Genomic DNA, 18,482 nt, shown 5'->3' on the forward strand with positions numbered 1-18,482 from the left:
AGTATGAGATGCTTATTAATATCCAAGTCAAGATAAAGTAAGCAGCTGGATATGAATCAGGAACCCAGGGGAGCATAGAGATGACATTTTAAAACATAAGACATGCAGAAATAAGAATATTTTTCTATGACATAAAAAAATGAAAAAAATAAAAAACTAATAAATTGTATCTATTTGTAGAACAAAAAATAATTATAAAGTGGCCCCTATGTAAGTCCACTAACAGTTCCCATTTTAGTAAACCGTAGGTGTTGAACACCAAAAAAAATTTAACACCACACAGGCATATAAAAGGATTCAAAGGTAATACAAGAGCTCTCATGCTCGCAGCAGAACCTACATCTAGTCAAGAGGGAAGATAAATGAATAATGCAAGGGAATGACTGAAGAGACAGAAAAAATCAAGTATATATTATCGACAATAACCACACTATTAGGGCTGTTGCTTGGTCCAGGGAAAGAAAAGCAAGCCAGAAGTAGGACAGGCATTTGACAATATATGTAAGTTGTTCCATAGACTACAGGTTGGCAAAATGGGAGGAAGCCGCACAGCCATTCAGTAATGTTGGGTGGTACGAAACACTTGTTAGCTCATCAACCCTGCAGGGGTCAACAACTTGGCAGTCAGGTATTTCACTAGCATGGGCTGAGTCAGACAGCTGGCTGGCATGATGGAGCTGGATCTCAACACTCATTCGATGCAAGTCTCACCTTAAGAGGGGCCCTGGGGATAAAGAATGTTCTTTCATTTGTTTCTCCTTTTTTTTTTTTTAGAAGCTACTGTCAGGTAGCCCAAAGTAACTGCAACAACAGGGTCTCTATAGCTACATTCCTCCAGCTTCTACTGTCTCTTTTCAACCTTTCATTCTCCGCCTAGCGAATTTCTCCTGGTGTTCAAACTGATTTTGCAGCTATTTCCCCCTTTTCTCAGCTTCAGCTCTAACTCCTAAACTTAAATACAGCCATGTGTCACTTAATGACAGGGATACATTCTGAGAAATGCATCATTAGGTGACTTCCTCATGATGCAAACATCAGTGTTAACTGACACAAACCTAGATGGTAAAGCCCACTGCACACCTAGGCTATATGATGTAGCCTATTGCTTCTAGGCTACAAACCTGTACAGCATGTTATTGTGCTGAACACTGTAAGCAACTGTAACACAATGAGAAGTATTTGCATATCTAAACATAGAAAAATACAGTAAAAATACAGTATTATAATTTTATGGGACCACCATCATATATGCAGTCCACTGTTGACCTAAATGTTGTTAAGTAGCACACGGCTGTATTTTCTCCACAGCTCACCTAGAAACTCCCCTGTCTTAATCTTCCAGGTCACAGAGCTATTTGTAACCCAATTTTTCCTTTAGGAGACAAATAAGGTCACAACCACAAGTACAAAATACTGCTGATTTTTTTGGTTGCTGACTGTCTGTCATTTTCCAGAACTTTTCATTGGTTCTCTATAACAAAATCTACCTATAGCTTTCCTAAAAAAAATCACACAATATATCAGTTATAAAATACCTGATAGCTAGTGTGAAGTTACCACTATTTTTGCCAATTTTGACTCATTAGTTCTGTCACCCATCAGTAGACCAGCACGCGAGGAGTCATGTTGCTCCTCAGTGTACATACAAATATTCCTACAAATAGAGATGTATCACCAGCCTTGGCAATGAATGAGTCAAGAGTCACTACTATCTAGACAGGTGAAGGTCCCTCAAGTAAGGAACTTGAAATATTTCCTATGCATATGAGGACATCTCTGCATCATATGTCATTCCTTCCATACTTACTATAAGCAATTTTCAAACAAATGCTGTCAACTTTCAGCAAAGAACTTGAGATCTTATTAATCTAGCTCTGAAAGTCAATAGTATCCATGGCACTGAGCTCACTGCTCTCCTAGGAATCATAGGCAAGTGGCTAAAAGTGTACTCTTCTTTTAGTAACTATCCTTCATCCCAGAGAATGTATTCATCACACATTCTTCAACGCCTCCCTAGACCTATCTTTCTATACAGAGAAAACAGAAGCTGAATTCCTAGGGGCCAGCTGGTACGTAGTCAGCAAAGCCAGCATAGCTATTCATAGACAAAGCTAGGTTTCTTTTCATTCAACAACATAAAACTCCTCAAGAATGTGGGAGATAAGTGTTCTTGAAAATGTCACTCCAGCTGACAGAGCCATCTTCTACTCACTGTCCCTTTGGTGGCTCTTGGTTGGTGGAAGTGGCATACTAACAGCAATGCTAGGGAAGATGTAACATCAACTGCCCCAGGAGACAGCTGAGACCAACTCCCTATGTCACAACATAGAGCAGGTTAATGAAAGGCATGCCACTCACGTCTATGTCCAGGAGTACCTACCAACAGGCAGAAGTTACATATGATATCTCCTATGATGTGATATACAAGAACAGCACAGATGTCCAAAAAGAAATTATGAATCATACCACAGATGAAGGTTTATAGTCCAAAGCTTAGTGCATGTGACAGATAGGGAACGTCAATCTCAAAGTGTTGATGCCTAGGTTTTAAAGATCCCAGTATCGTTTTTTTCTGAAAGACTTCTTAGGCAGTCACAGAGAAAATCAGACCCTCAAGAAGATCAGCATCAGAAGTAACCTCCTGATCCCCTTTATCAGCCTAACTCATGCTTCAGAAAATAGAATCACACAAAGACCACTAATCACAAGATTCAATTCAACTACAGGCTAAAATATTCAGAAAGTAAATTGCACTTTACAGTCTAATAATGAGAACAAACTCAGAGCACGTTACAGAGGCAGAGAATACAATGAAAGTAGTAGGATCTCTAACTTCACAAGGCTCTCAATAAAGGTTTGAAACTAGCACCATTCCTGCAAGAATCTGCTCTCAAATGATTTAACAAAACAAATTTATAGGAACCATATATATATTATATAATATATGTATATAGTGCCTATAAATACTTTATATATTATATATATATATATAATATATGTATATATATAGTGCCTATACTTTAAAATGTTTAAGGTAAGACTAACCAGTAATAATCAGTAAAATCTTCTTTACAGTTTGCCTAAAGAAAATGTATTAAATTTGATTCTGCTGACTCCATCCTCCAAACAGTCAGAATGGAGACCAACTCCATCCCTTTACTATCTCTCATCAGTTTCCCTATTTCTCAATCATCTCTCACCCACATTACTCCAACAATTCAATCTTACTCATCTCCAAAACATTCATCTCTCTACTCAGAATACTATCTCCCTCACCCAGTGCTTACCATTTTTAGTTTCCTTGCATAGGACATGATAGGATTTAGTCCCCTCCAATTCTTATGTTGAAATGTAATCCCCAGTGTTGGAGGTGGAGCCTGGTGGGGAGGTGTTCGGCTCATTTGGGTGGATCCCTCATAAATGGCTTAGCACTATCCCCTTGATGATGAGTGAGCTCTCACTCTAAGTTCATGTGGGATCTGGTTGTTTAAAAATGTATGGCATCTCCCTCCCCTCTCTCTTGCTCCCACTCTTGCCATGTGACACGCTCCTCCTGCTTTTCCTTCTGCCATGATTATAAGCCTCCTAAGGCCTCACCAAAAGCCAAGAAATGCTTCCTGTACAGCCTGCGGAACTGTGAGCCAATGAAATCTCTTCTGTTTATAAATTATCCAGCATAAGATATTTATACCAAGTGACACAAATGGACTAACACAGGAAGTTTTACCATCCTGCCTTTGCCCCAGTTCTCCCTCTGCCTAGAATGCCTTTTCCCTGAACCACCAAACTATCATATTAACAGCAAGAATAAGCCTATTCATTTTTCAAAGTAGCTTAAGTATCACTTCCTCAATGAAACTTTCTCTGACCACCTATGTCTAGTATATATTTCATATACCTTTCTTTAAGAGCATCTCTAGTCTTTCACATGTTTCACATATTGTTCACGTCTTCTTCTCAGTACTATACTGAAAACTCCTAGAAAACATTCTATATTCTTAGCACCCAAAGAAATGCTTGGCATGTGTTAGGCATTCAGTTAGTTTAAAAATTGCAACTATCACTGTATCAAAGTACAAAGTCTGAGTACCTGCTCATTAAAGTTAGACAAACTTACACATATGGTTGGAGTTTCAACATATTATAGTCTTCCCTTGGTATATGCAGGGAATTGGTTCTAAGACCACCTGCATACACGGGTTCCACATCCTGTGAAAACTATTTTAGGTCAGGTCCCTGTTTTCTTAAAAAAATTCACATACAACTGGAACTGTACAGTTCAAACCTGTGTTATTCAAGGGTCAGCAGTATATTAAATAGGCCAAGCCAAGAATATTTAACCTCCATATAATTTCATTTACAATGAAATTCTGTCTGTAATTTTACAGACAGAAATCACTACACGTGTAGGAACCCATCTAACCCAAACAAATTGACATATTTATTAAACATCTCCCATAAGTAAAACACTATGCTAAATGCTGTGGGGGAAATAAAATGGAAAAGACATGGTCCTGATCATCAATCTTACATAACTGAGTTCTAATTATTTATTACCCCCTTTATCAAGCTTGAATAACTTGAACAAGTTGATAAAGGAGGTAATACAGTTACATACATAATTAAAATCGAAGACCGAACTTCAGGTTTGTATGACCAGAAACGCTTAATGAAAGGATGGCCTTAGAGAAAATGAGATTTTCAAAGAAATGAAAAGTCATATTCCAAGGAAAAGGTAGACTATATTAAAAAAAGAAGGACAAGCAGGTCTGCAAACAGCGAATAGCTGGACAATCTGGAGAGGCCCATGTGAGGGAGCCACGGGAAGTGCAGTTGGAAAGGAATGTGTGCACAGAGCACAGAACGCCAGGAAGTCAGCATGGGAGTGTGTGCCTGCCTTTCACCCCAAGGGCATCTGAGGTGGCCAGGGTCCTGAGGACAAGGAAAATGTTCCAAAGGCCAGCAAGAGTTCACTGCTTCTAAAAAGCTGGCAAAGAGCCTCGTTGTTGAAACACAGCAAAGATGGACTCTTCTGGTTACTGGCTGTCAACAAAGAGGTATGGTCATGGTTTCTCCAGGATACAGCCGGTCAACTCCAGAAATGATGTTTTCTCAGTGTCCTGTAAAATATCTATTTTAATACCTAGACAAGTGGAGGTCATGAAAGAAATAGTTATGAATAACGCTTTTCAAAATTAGGAAGAGTAAGTTACTTTTGAACTGAGTCTGTGGAACATTCAAATTTCAGATTGGGCTGGATGGTCCCTTCTAGTCTGGAAGCCCCACCTAACCCACCCTCATTTCCACAGTCTTCAATGAAGAGGATCCTTTGCCCTCGAAACAGAATTTACCTCATTTCCTAAATCAAATGAACGCACACTCCCCTATAACGTCACACTGCTGCAGTCCACACAAAGAAGGCTGCAAGCTGATGGCCTTGGGCCAAATCTTGTCTGTACAGAGGTGATGGTATTTGTTGGCTTGCACAATCTCTCTCTTTCTCTTCTCTCTTTCCTTTCTCTCTTTCTTTCTCTCTTTTTTTCCCACCGTCTCTTTCCCTCTCTTTCTCTCTCTCTTTCTTTCTGATGGAGTCCTGTTCTGTCACCTAAGCTAAAGTGCAGTGGTGCAACCTTGGCTCATGACAACCTCCGCCTCCTGGGTTCAAGTGATTCTCCTGCCTCAGCCTCTCGAGTAGCTGGGATTACAGGCACCTGCCACCATGCCCAGCTAATTTTTGTATTTTTAGTAGAGACGGGGTTTCACTATGTTGACCAGGCTCATCTTGAACACAATGTTTCTTAAACACAGAATTAACTGCAATATTAAAGATGTGAGTTTTTCACATAAATAAAATCCAGATTTCATGCTCCTCTCGAAAGACAGGTAATTGTGGCAATACTCCCCCATTTACCAGTCTGCCACCTAGCCACCTCGCTCACTCCCAGCCCTGCCTGGTCCCTGCCAGCATGTATTTTTCCTCCTGGCTTATAAGGTCCGTGGAGTCCTAATAGTTGGTAGCCAGTCTGAGTCAGCTTTGTTGAGTGAGAGCTCAGCAAGAGCATTTCCTCGTTTCACATCCCAGTACTGCTATTTACTAGTTGTGTAACCTTAGACAAGTTACTTAAGCTCTCTATGCCTACATTTATTCTTCTGTAAAGCAGGGACAATTATTACAACTTACCTTAGAGGGCTGCTGTAAGGAATCAATCGGTTTATATAAAACTGGTTCTCAATGGTGTAGTCAGGGAAGAATGGGGCACTCTGCACTCTCCCTTCCACACCCCCAAGACCTGAGGCATCTGGCAATGTCTGGAGGCATTCTTACTTGTCATGACTAGAGGAGGTGGCACTAGCATCTAGTGGGTAGGGGCCAGAGATGCTGCTAAACATCCTACGATGCATAGGACAGTCCCACAACAAAGAATTACCCAGCCCAAAATGTCTACAGTGCTGAGGAATAGAAGCCTTGACATAAAGCATTTAGAACAGCTCCTGGCACAAAGAAAGCCTTCAATATACATCAATTATTATCACCAATGCTGAAGGCAAGTCTTGGGTGGTGTTCCTCCCTCGGCTAGAGAAAAGTCTAATGCCCTCTGTGTTACCTTTGAGGAATTTAACATATAATAAAAGTATAAAAAGGTACTTGAAATTCTGGTTCTACATCATTAATTTAGTAAGTGCTTAATTTTAAAAAATAATTCTAAGAATATATTTTCCTGAAACAAAAAGCAACCAAGAATATACTTCGGTGAGCAATAATGCACAATATTTGAAAAGTATACTGTCCTGGAAAATAAAGGACACAGAAATCTATGATTACCACAACTTACAATGGGCCAAACTCCTCCAAACTCCAGCTTGAACACTGAGGATGCTTGCTAGTGTCACAATACTATTTTGAAAACTATAACTAGAAAGGAAGAAGAGAAAGGTTTTAAACTAAAGAGCCTACTGAACTTGATACCATACCCATTCCTATTCAGGAAGATCCTCCAGGCTTAAATAGCTCAGAGTCAGGGATTCCTGGTGAAAGTTAAAGCTTTCATCCTAATTCACCACAAGAGGTATCTTCCAGATCCAGGTCAACTCATAAATAAAGCAAGCAAAACAATTGGAAAGGCCTGAGCTATACTGACAAATCGCGTTAAGAGGCTGCCAGGAGTTCCAACACAGGACATCAGAACCGATAACAGCCTGCTACAAGCCCCTGAAGCCATGAACCAAGTGTACCAGGCTTCTTAGCCCAGCACTGCAAGTAACACAGGGCTAGTCTCTCTGGGCCTCAGTTTTCTCATCTGTCATATTAAAAAGTAGAAATTGTTGTTACTGTTTTCCAACGTCATAAACACAGAGAACATTGATTTTATTTGTGACAGTGTGCCTTCAACATTTATAGCCCAAAGATGTGAGTTCCTCTCAAAGGACCCCTTGATAATTGCAGAAGGCAGACCCTTAACTAAAACAGAAAAGAGGTTCTGTGGAATCAAAGCTGAGAAAAGCCTAACAGTGTGTCTCTCAAAAAAAAAAAAAAAAAAAAAAAAAAAGATAAAAGTGTAAAAGGGCTCTACAATCTGCAAAACAAATACATAACACAAATCTTCAAGTCTTTTAAGCTCTGGTCAACATATATTTTAACACTTGTGTATATAATAGTGCATTACCAAAGATATCAGGATTGGTAACAGGTATTGAAGAGAGACTCCCAAAAGTGCTATGAGAAAAGAAGCCTTCTGTTAAAGAGACACAGGAAATGCTTTACTGACAAAGCAGCATTTGTGTGGACTTAGACAGGTAGAATTTTGGCTAGCTGAAGTCGTCTATCCAGAGGGCATTCCAAGCACAGCAAGTAATGGCACTGAAGCTGGAAAGCCTGAGGCAAAGACCGGGAGTCCAATTAGGGACACTGGGCACACAGCAAAAGATGGGATCATGATGACCTGGGTCTTCAGAATGTGGGTATTAGTTGCATGAACAATCTTAAATAACAGAGATAGTCAGAATGTCCAGTTTTGATATTTTGGCCTAAAAAGCACAAAGTCGCTTTTGCTTAAACTTAAGGATCTTCCAATATTTTTTTTTTAAAGATACTATTTCCATTAAATTTATTGTAAAGAAAAAGATAATTTCTATTAAGTTACAGGACAGTCAAGAAGACATACAGAAAGTAAATTAAGCTATTTATTAGTCTGTTATTATTCGTCTACCATATTCTACTCATAATTACTAAAATAAGCAAACCTTAGAAATAAATAGTAGGTATTTTAAAAATTTAAGACCATTGTAACAGCTTTCTCAACCATATTAATTTATAAACTGATTTTGACTTATTTTTAAACATAGTACTAAGAAAGAGAAGTTACATTACTGACCTAAGGGCTTTCTCAATTATAGGAGGAAGCTCTACTTGCTAAGAGAAACTACGAGTTAGCAAACCGTAGGTAATATTCCCATACTTCTAAGCATAAGGTTAAGGCTAGGAAAACAGTAACACATTTTAAACTCCTTTCCAAACATTTCTAAAATTAAAACAAAAATTTAAAAGTCATTTTTAAACCATAGCTTTCTATTAACAGAAAACAGACTCATCCAGAAAGTTTATATACCTATTCATTGTTTAGAAAAGGGAAGGAAAATAAGGCAGAGGATTATTGTAGCCCAAGAAGAAGCAATGTCTCATCTTTTAAAAATTAACTTTTACAGATTTATGGACAGTAAATTCATGATGTTTAAATATTATATTTTTATCTATACAGAAATATCTTGATAGGGGACTTTCATGAGGAAATATAGCAGAAAAAACACTAGCCTCAAAATGAGCAGGGTGAAAATCTGGTATCAGTTTGGCCATTATCTGCATTATTTTAAAATTCACTGACCTTCTGTGGGCCTCCACAGCCCCAGCTCTAAACTAAGAGTGGTGAATCACGTGATCTCTAAAATGCCACATCATAAAACATAACTTTAAGTAACAGAGACTTGCAGCTGCGCAGGGTAGCAAGGTTGGAGGTATGTGGGAATATGGGGGTGGGATACAAGGAATTAGGCTTTGGAGTAAAGCTAACGGGAGTTCAAATCCAGGCTCCATCAGTACTAGGTCAGTAGTTGAAGTATAAGTTTTCTTTACTATCAAAAAGGCTTAATATTTTCCTTGGCAACACGTTGGAAGAAATAGAATGTATGTAACATACCTGGCATATCGTAGGTACTAAATAAAGGCAAGCGTTATGCTCCTGGTCAGTAATACAAGTTCTAATGCAAAACAATAATCCACTTGCCAATGCAGCTTCCTAGAATTTGGCTTGGAGAAGAGCAAGGACCAACTGCCCTGCTTTCCAAGTGGACGGCAGGTACAGGTAATAAGAAAGAGGATTCACAGTTGGAAGTAGCAAGGATTAAAAGAAGGGAGCTGAAGAAAAAGCAAAGGCTTTGAGTTCTGCATATAACAATGGAAAGGAAACAAACTACATGGGGTAAGGTGCCGTAGGAAACAAGATCTTTTCATTTAAGAGGGCCTCTGGAGAAAAAATACATACACAATGAATTACTGCAATGATCTCATAATGAAAACAAAGCAGAAAGTTGGTTAGAGTTTATGAGTATCACTAAAAGAAAACATGACTTTGCAACATACAAATTATCTTTCCCTTGTCTGCCTGTAATTCTCACATGGGATGCAAGATGATCCAATCCCTGTACACCTCTCCAGTGTCACCTCTGACCACTGTCCCCTCACACCACCCTCCCCTAGGTTTACTCAGCTCCAGCCACACGGGCTTCCCTTTGTCCCTGGAACATGCCAAGTTCATTCTTCCTTTAGCTCCTTGGCACTGTTTATACCTCCGTAGAAACTTCCAGCCCATTTTCTCTTGGCTTACTCAGCTAAACATTCAGTTATCATCAAAACCATCACCTCCTCAGGGAGGTCTTCCCTGACCACTCCATTTCTCCACACACCCCAGTCACTCTCAAGCTCCTTACCCAGTAATATCTTTTCTGACATTTATTCCTATCTAAATTTATCTTTTTGATTTACATGTTTATCGTATTCTCCATCAAAAGTTAAAATCTTTGAGGGCAGGGGCCTTATCTAAATTGCTCACTACATAATCTCTAACACCTATAACAATGGGTGGCATAGACAGTCATCAGATAAACTGTCCAATGAATAAATCTGAATGATGTTAATCACCATCCTTTTGTGAACATTAAGTAAGATAATATCCCTGAGGCAGTTTAATTTCATTTCTTTCATGCTGTTTTAGGCAATGCAATAAGGCAGTTTTAAAAGATCAGTGTTTGACACAGCTAGATTTTAAAGAGAATGACTTCTACATGACAACATATTGTACATGTTTTCACTTTATGAACATTAATAATCCACACCTTAATTATCAGAATCCATAAATAAAACAAGGATACCACAAATTGTCTGGTGAGATCCTGCTTCTAGAAAGAGGCATATGCATAGATGGTACATAGATGGGAATTACCTTTCAGAACTCTTCCTAACAAGGAAATGTAGCAAACTAGACTAATTCCAGTAAAGATTTAGACTCGTTACTCTGTTACCTTGCTAAACTTATCCAAACTAGTACTGTGTCAAGTGATGAATTCAGTGATTCCATCTGTGAAATAAAGGACAAATGACATAGTGAACAAAGAAAAGTTCCACAATGTCAACCCATGTTTGAACTAAAAGAGAGAGAGAGAGAAAAAAAAAATCCCTAACCCTAAATCAGAAGTAATCAAGCAACTAAGATTTCAAAAAATGGTGAGATATCTATGAATAGGCAAAGCACTGAACTGAAAACACAACGAGAACATTCATGATTCGTGCTTTAATTTTTGTTTTGAACACGACTTTCCTCAATGAATAGAAGAGACAACCGCCTGTGTCTGGACAACCCACGCATTACACCCAATCACCAATTCCTGGTCCCTCTGGAGGGCCCATAGCGCCAGCACGAGGTCGACCCCACCGGGGACTCCTCGGGGTCCGCAGGCTGGAGGAATGGGGACCACCACTACCTGTATACATCCCTGAATGCCTGCCCACGCCCTGGGAGCAGCAGGGCTCACATTCTGCAACTTCACTTTTGTGTCCATTATGAGCGCAGCCTGCCTGGCCCCTCCTTCTTCCCCCGGAGGCTCGCGCAGCACTCAGTAAACAGAACAGGACTGGGCTATGGCCTCCGTCGGCTAGTCTCCTGTGAGCAGCCCCCATGCAAGTCATCTGACCTGGGGGACTCAGTTTTGCAACCTGTCAAATAGGGGAACAAGAAACCCAGCCTACCTCAACGGGTGGTTCCGGGTCGGTCGCCCCAGGCTGGCCCGGGGACTGCGGCTCCGCGGTCGCGCCCGGGCCTGAGGGGCGGGGCTCGGCAGGGCGGGACCCGGGACCCAGTTCACCGGGCAACACACAGCCCACCACCCGCACCCAGCAGCCCGGGGACCTCCAGACTCGTGACGTCAGCACGCTGACGTCGACGCACAGAACTCGCATCTCGCTCGAGGTACCAAAGACCCGGCTGGGGCCTGAGTGGCTCCTTAGAGGAGCCAACCGATTGGTCAGATGACCTGTTAATCTTTCGCTGACCAGTAAACGACGTGGAAAGGAGGCAGAGGGCGGGCCGGCCTGCCTGGAGGATGGATGGGAAATCTGGGAATCCAGCTTTGAAACACAGAGCTGGTTGGACTTTCCCGCATTTTGCATCACACCGGTTTAATAAGCGTTCGCTTCCTCTTCGTCCGCGAATCTGCGCCTTTCGCTTCCCTTCAGTCATTCGCTGAGGGGGGTCTATGCTTCAGCTCGTGGGAATGAGTTTCAGGGACCCTTGGGCACCTCATGCTGAACCCTTCAGGAATGAAAACAGAGCATACCATTTCTGTGCCGGTACTCATCCCAAGAGTCACATCTTCTAACTCTCACCTCCCCCAGACCTATTTAGGACACCCTTTCTCTGCGCTCCTAGTTTGTAAGAGGTAGTCACATTTAATTATAACTATATGGCTGTTTTCCCACGAAGTTGGGCATCTTTTATTGTTTTATTTAAAATTTAATTAAACTTTTCTGCCAATAGATGCTACAGTTATTCACATTTTTAAAAGTACAAGGTATACAGTGAACATTCTTTGGCTCCCCATTTGATTATTTTAAATTATACAAATAAGATTATATACATGCAAAGAAGAGTTTAAACATTACAAATTATGCTTATATCCCTTTCAGGCACTAATTACAACCCAGTCCCTAGATGATGACTCCTAGTTCCTGTGCATTTGTAAGTGTACATGTTATTTTTTTACACTCAGCATTGAGATCTTTCCATATCTATATATAAATCTACCTCATTCTCTGAAAATGCTGCATGCCTTCAGAACCAATATGTGTGTGTGTGTGTGTGTGTGTGTGTGTGTGTATAAAATTAATGTATCATTTCCCCACCCTCAGATATGTTTGGTTATTAATATGAGAATCAGTGCTACCATAAACACATGTGTAAGTGCCTTTTTGTACTTATGTCCAAGTATTCTCTAGAGTACAGATACCAACAAGAGAATGTACTGGATCATAGAGTATGCACGACGTAAATCCTTAATAGATTTCACTGACTTGTTCCCTTGACTAGTTGTTATAACTTACATTCCTTATCCCTAGTATTTGAGAAATCTTTTCCCTGTATGCTTGCCAAAATTGATAAAATACAATTTAAAAAATAGTTCTAAACTGATAGCTGTGAAAACCTTTTAAAGGATAACACATATACAAAATAAGTGCAATAATCATAAGTGCTTGTCTTGGTGACAATGTGAACAAACTTGTGTAACCACGCCTCATACCAAAATTTTAAATGTTTACCAGCAACATAGAAGCTTTTCTCATGCTCAGTCTTAGTCATTATGTCCCTACACACAGGTAGCCACAATTCTGAATCCTATCACCAAATTAGTTTTGCCTTCTTTTGAATGTTTATAAATAGCCATACATAGTATATACTCTTGTATGGCTCTCTTTGCTTAATACTATATTTGTAAGATTGATCCATATTAAAGAATGTAATAGTTTCATTTTCATTTTTGTATATAATTCCAAAATTTATTTGTCTATTCTACTGTTGTTTGACATTAGGTTATTTAAAGTTTGGGGTGATTACAAATGATACTGCTATGAATATTCTTGTAACTGTCTTATGATGCACATAGTTACACATTTGATTTTGGAAGATCCCTAAATGTAGTATTACTGTGCACAGGGCATATTTTCAATATACTCAACATTAGTAGACACTGCCAAATAGTTTTTGTGTTTTACTAATTTATACATGCACTAACTGTGAATGAAAATTTCAGTTACTCTGCATCTTTGTCAACACTTACTATACTCATTTGTATTTTGTGTTCTTCCTTTTTCTTTTCCTTTTTAAATGTTATACATTCTGGTGACTATGTAGAGGTGTCACATTGTGGATTTAATTGCATTTACTCATGCGTAGCCTCTGGAGTCTCAGAGAAATTGATGGAAACCATTCCTGAGGAAGCCCAGATATTAGACTTACTAGACAAAGATTTAAGTCAACTATCTTACATATGCTCAAAGAACTAAAGGAAACCACGAACATAAAACCTGAAGGAAACTAGGGGAATGATGTATAAACAAAAGGAAAATACCAATAAAAAGATAGAAATTATCAAAAGGAACCAATTAGAAAATCTTGGGCTTGCAAGAACAATAACTGAAATGAAAACTTCACTTGAGAATTTCAAGGGACAATTTTAGCATGTCAAAGGATGAATCAGTAAACTTGAAGATAGGAAAATTGAAATTATCCAGTCTTAGGAACAGAAAGAAATAACAAGAAAGGAAAATGAGCAAAGCCTAAGGGACATCAATAAGGATACCAAAATACATATTACAGAAGTCCCACAAGGAAAAGAGAGAGGAAAAAAAGAGAAAGTACATTAGAAGAGAAAAATGTCTCAAAATTCTCCAAATTTGGAAAAGAAAAAGAGAAAGAAGATTTAATTAAAGTCAGAAATGAAAGTGGAGACATTATATCAACCTTATAGAAATAAAAAGGATTATAAATTACAACTGTGAACAGTTGTGTTCTGACAAATTAAATAACCTGAATGAAAAGGACATGTTCCTGGAAACACACAAATTACCAAAACTAACTCAAGAAAAAATAGGAAATGTAACCAGATCTATAACAAAGAGATTTAAACAGTCCTTTAAAAACAACTGCAACAAAACTTAAAAAACAAAAGTCAAAGACCAGATGGCTTCACTGGTGAATTCTCCTGTACATTTAAAGAAGTAACACTAATGCTTTTCAAATTCTTCCAAAAAATTGAAGAGGAGGAAACATTCCTAACTGATTCTATGAGACTAGTAGTAGTTTCAGTTAGGAATGTTCCCTCCTCTTCATCCAAAGCCAGATGAAGACACCATAAGAAAAATAGAGATCAATATTCCTGTAGGAATGTAGACTCAAAATTCTCAACCAAATATCAGCTATTTGAATCCAAGAGCATATTAAAAGAGTATACACTATGATCAAGTGGGATGTATCCTAGGAATGCAAGGGTGTTCAACGAAAGAAAATCAGTTGATTTAACACATTGTAATAACAAAATGAAAGAAACCATATGATCATGTCAATTGACACAGAGCATTTGAAAAAAGTCAACATTGTTTCTTAATAAAAACACTCTGAAAAATAAGAAAAGAAGGGAAATTCCTTAACCCATACCTAACATCATACTCAATAGTGAAATAAAGAAAGCCTTCCCCCAAGATCAAGAATAAGACAAGGATACCCCCTTTTACCACTGCTCTTCAACATTGTACTGGAAGTTCTAGTTAAAGCAGTTAGGCAAGGAAAAGAAATAAGCATACAGATTAGAGAGGAAGAAGTAAAACTATCTCTATTCAGAGACGGCATGATCTAGGAAATCCCAAGGAATCTGAAAAAAACAAAAACCACACAACTAGAACTAATAAATTAGTTTTGCAAAGTTGCAGGTACAAGATCAACACAAATCTCGGTTGTATTTCTATGCACTAGTAATGAACAAGCTGAAAAGGAAATTAAGAAAATGTCATTTATGCAGGCATTCAAAAATTAAAATACCTAGAAATAAATTTAAACAATGAAAGACTTGTATACTGAAAACTAAAAATCATTGCTAAAAGAAATTTAATACCTAAATAATTGGAATTGCATATTGTATTCAAGAGTTTGAAGACAATATAGTTAAGATGGCAATACTTCTGAACACCATTGTTAAATAAACAGGAGGCCATTGACCTGATGCTGTCTCCATACTTTGAGTTCCTTCATAATGCGTTGCAGTCTTAGTACATAAAGAAACAACTTGGGAGTCAGATCTTTGTAACACATAGCCTGATCTTAACAAATCACAGGCAGCCAACTGATCAGACCATGTCCATGTCAGTCAGATGTCTAGCTCTAACCAACTGAGCTATTTCTGCACTTTACATCATGTTCTGTCTATACTCACTGCCCATGTTGCAAAGTGGAGCTCTGAACCTCTTCTATTCTGAATGCTGCCTAATTCATTAATCGTTCTTTGCTCAAATGCTATTAAATTTAATTTCTCAAAAGTTTTTTTGTTACTATCCTCTACAGATTCAGTGAAATCTCTGTCAAAATTTCAACAGCCTTTGTACAAACAGGGAAAACAATAATTTTAAAATAGCCAAACAATCTTGAAACAAAACAAAGTTAAAGAATTCATATATTTTGACTTAAAAACTTACAAAGAAGCTATGGTAATCCAGAAAGTGTGGCACTATTATATAGAGACATATAGATCATTGAGAGACCGAAAATAAACTCAAACAACTATTTCCAGTTGATTTTGAACAAGGGCATCAACTGGAGAAAATGATAATCTCACCAACAAATGGTGTTAGTACAACTGTAAATACATAAGCAAAAGAATGAAATGAGACCACCTACCTTACTCCATTTACAAAAATTAACTCAGAATAGGCCAAAGACTAAATACCAGAGCTAAAACCATAAACTGTTAGAAGAAAACTTAAGAGTAGATCTTGGGATTTTGCAATGGATTCCTTGGTAGCAGAACAAAATCATAAACATCAAAAACAAAAATTTTGCTATTAACTGTACTCATAAACATTAAAAAGGCTTTGCATCAAAGAACATTATCAAGAATATGAAAAATCAATCTACAGAATAGAAGAAAATATTTGCAAATCTAACTGATAAGGGTCTAGTATTCAGAATATATGGGGAACTCCTCAACTCAACAACAAAAAGACAACAAAACTAAAAGGAAAATAAACAGAATAGACATTTCTTCAAAGAAGATATACAAATTGCCCACAAGACATGCAAATATGATCAAAATCATTAGTCAATAGGGAAATGAAAATCAAAACCACAGTGGAGTACTATTTCACAGCCACTAGAATGACAAGAAATTGGAACCCTGGTGCATTTCTGGTCAGAATGTAAATAGGGAAGCTGCTATGAAAATATTTTGGTTATTCATCAAAAAATTAAACATAGATTTACCATATGACTCATCATTTTCAATTTTATTATATACCCAAAAGAATTAAAAGCATGTACTCAAACAAGTATATGTACACATATGTTCATAGTATCACCATTCAACAAGAGCCAAAAGTTGGAAACATCCCAAATATACATCAACAGATTAATGGACAGAAAAAAAATATGATGTATACATACAATGGAATATTATTTAGCATAAACAGGAACAAGGTGCTGAAACATGCTACAATGTGGTTAAACCTGAACATTATACAAAATGAAAGAAACCAGACACAAGAGATTACATATTTTGTGATTCCATTTATATGAAATATTCAGAATAGGCAAAGCCATACAGACAGAATACATGTTGGTGCTTATCAGGGTCTGGGAGTAGGGGGAGGATGGGAGAAAGTGCTTATGGGATAAGGGGTTTTCCTTTGGGATGATGAAAATATTTTAGAATTAGATAGAAATTATAGTTGTACAACATTTGAAATACACTAAGTAAACACTAATGAATTGTTCACTTTCAAGTGGTTAAGTTTATGTTATGTGAATTTTAACTCAATTATAAAACATTAATTTAATGGCACAACCACTACAAAAAGAAATGTGTTCTGAAGTTTTTTCTCCTTCCCAAACTTCCATGGACTGAGGTAGTAGGGAGATCTATAGATATTGTAAATATGAAAGAACTAGCTAAATTACTTGAAATATTTGCAATGTTCCACTTAAATTATGACAGTGTAAAAATTGAAATTACTAGGGAAAGTTCAACCCTTATATCCCTAATTCATCTGCCACTCATCCTGCCACTTTGCATTTTAAACTAAGTATACCTTTTGTTTTCTGCTCCAGAACTGGGGCTTAGAAATATTTGTTGAATAAAATGATGCAATTAACATACTAGTTTATAATTTCATGAAAATACAATGATTCTTTCAAATCCATTCTCTATACTGCCTCTACTGAATCCATATGAGACTGATGAAAGCCTGAAGTTTTGCAAGAAAAAACTTGATAATGGAAATCAGTAATACCCATTAGGATAGATGGAAAAGGAGTTTTAAATATGTAATCTATTAAAGAAGTAGAATTGACAAAAGCTGACAATTGCCTTTGTTTGGGAAAATAAAGGGGTGGGGAAAGGTTGATTGGTTAAGGAATTTTGAAATTTACATAAACCAGGAATTCAAGAGGAAGACTATGAACTCACTCTTGAACAGTTCATGTGTGAGATACGTGTAATTCATCTGGATGTCTAGAAGACTAGATGATAAACCTGGAGAGCTGGGGAGAGACATCATCATGTGTATGGGGAGAGTGCACAGATTGAGAAGGAAAGAGCACCAATGGTAGAATCTTGGGAATACCATTATTTAGAGTAGGCCGAAGCAGAAGAGACCAAAAGGAAACATGGACACAGTGAACTCAGGTCAGAGAAGAAACATAGGGAGAAGTCATGGTTGACTAGAAAATATAGTGTCCTGAACGTGAAGTGGTAAAGATTTTAAATCAAGTAATAAGTGATATGGAGCAAAAATTAAGAGAACACAGAATAGAAATCCTAACAGAATGACACAAATATTTGAATATTTACTTAAATAGATCAATTGCAGTTTTAATCTTCAAAGATATAAGTGATATAAAGCAGTAAGATAGTAAGTGGAAGAAGGAGAAAGACAAGCATTATGGGGAAAAATGGAGGGAGCAATGTGTGAGTCTACCATTCATTCAATCTTGACTGCATGTAAATTCCTGTAGAACTTACTGAAAATTCAACTTCAACTGCAGCAAGTTAACTATCAAAAGTGGAAAAGACAGAGCTAATGATGATTTATGAGCCCAGAGCTAATGTTAGAGCTTTGTAGAACCTTGCCAACCCAAACCATCAGTAAATTTGGTCGTTTCCATCCTATTCTCTCC

The 18,482-nt window shown here is 37.8% G+C and overlaps 1 protein-coding gene and 1 long non-coding RNA gene across 3 annotated transcripts in view; one reads left to right on the top strand and one right to left on the bottom strand.

Moving 5' to 3' along the window:
* STARD3NL (STARD3 N-terminal like) overlaps nt 1–11,474 on the bottom strand; it is a 48,076-nt gene extending 36,602 nt beyond the window's left edge. Inside the window, exon 1 of one of the 2 annotated variants that reach the window (XM_064380441.1) lies at nt 11,297–11,474. The gene's annotated coding sequence lies outside the window, so the exon portion shown is untranslated. Of the gene's footprint in view, nt 1–10,572; nt 10,629–11,296 lie in introns of those variants that run through there. The other variant, XM_064380442.1, reaches the window with a different exon arrangement.
* A 195-nt stretch (nt 11,475–11,669) lies between these two features.
* LOC135276500 (uncharacterized) overlaps nt 11,670–18,482 on the top strand; it is a 47,569-nt gene continuing 40,756 nt past the window's right edge. Inside the window, exons 1-2 of the long non-coding RNA XR_010344023.1 lie at nt 11,670–11,985; nt 12,233–12,284. This is a non-coding gene — a long non-coding RNA (uncharacterized LOC135276500). The remainder of the gene's footprint in view (nt 11,986–12,232; nt 12,285–18,482) is intronic.

The sequence above is a fragment of the Aotus nancymaae genome, unplaced genomic scaffold (assembly GCF_030222135.1).
Source record: "Aotus nancymaae isolate 86718 unplaced genomic scaffold, 86718_ANA_hifiasm-v0.15.2.pri h1tg000025l, whole genome shotgun sequence".
NCBI lineage: Eukaryota > Metazoa > Chordata > Mammalia > Primates > Aotidae > Aotus > Aotus nancymaae.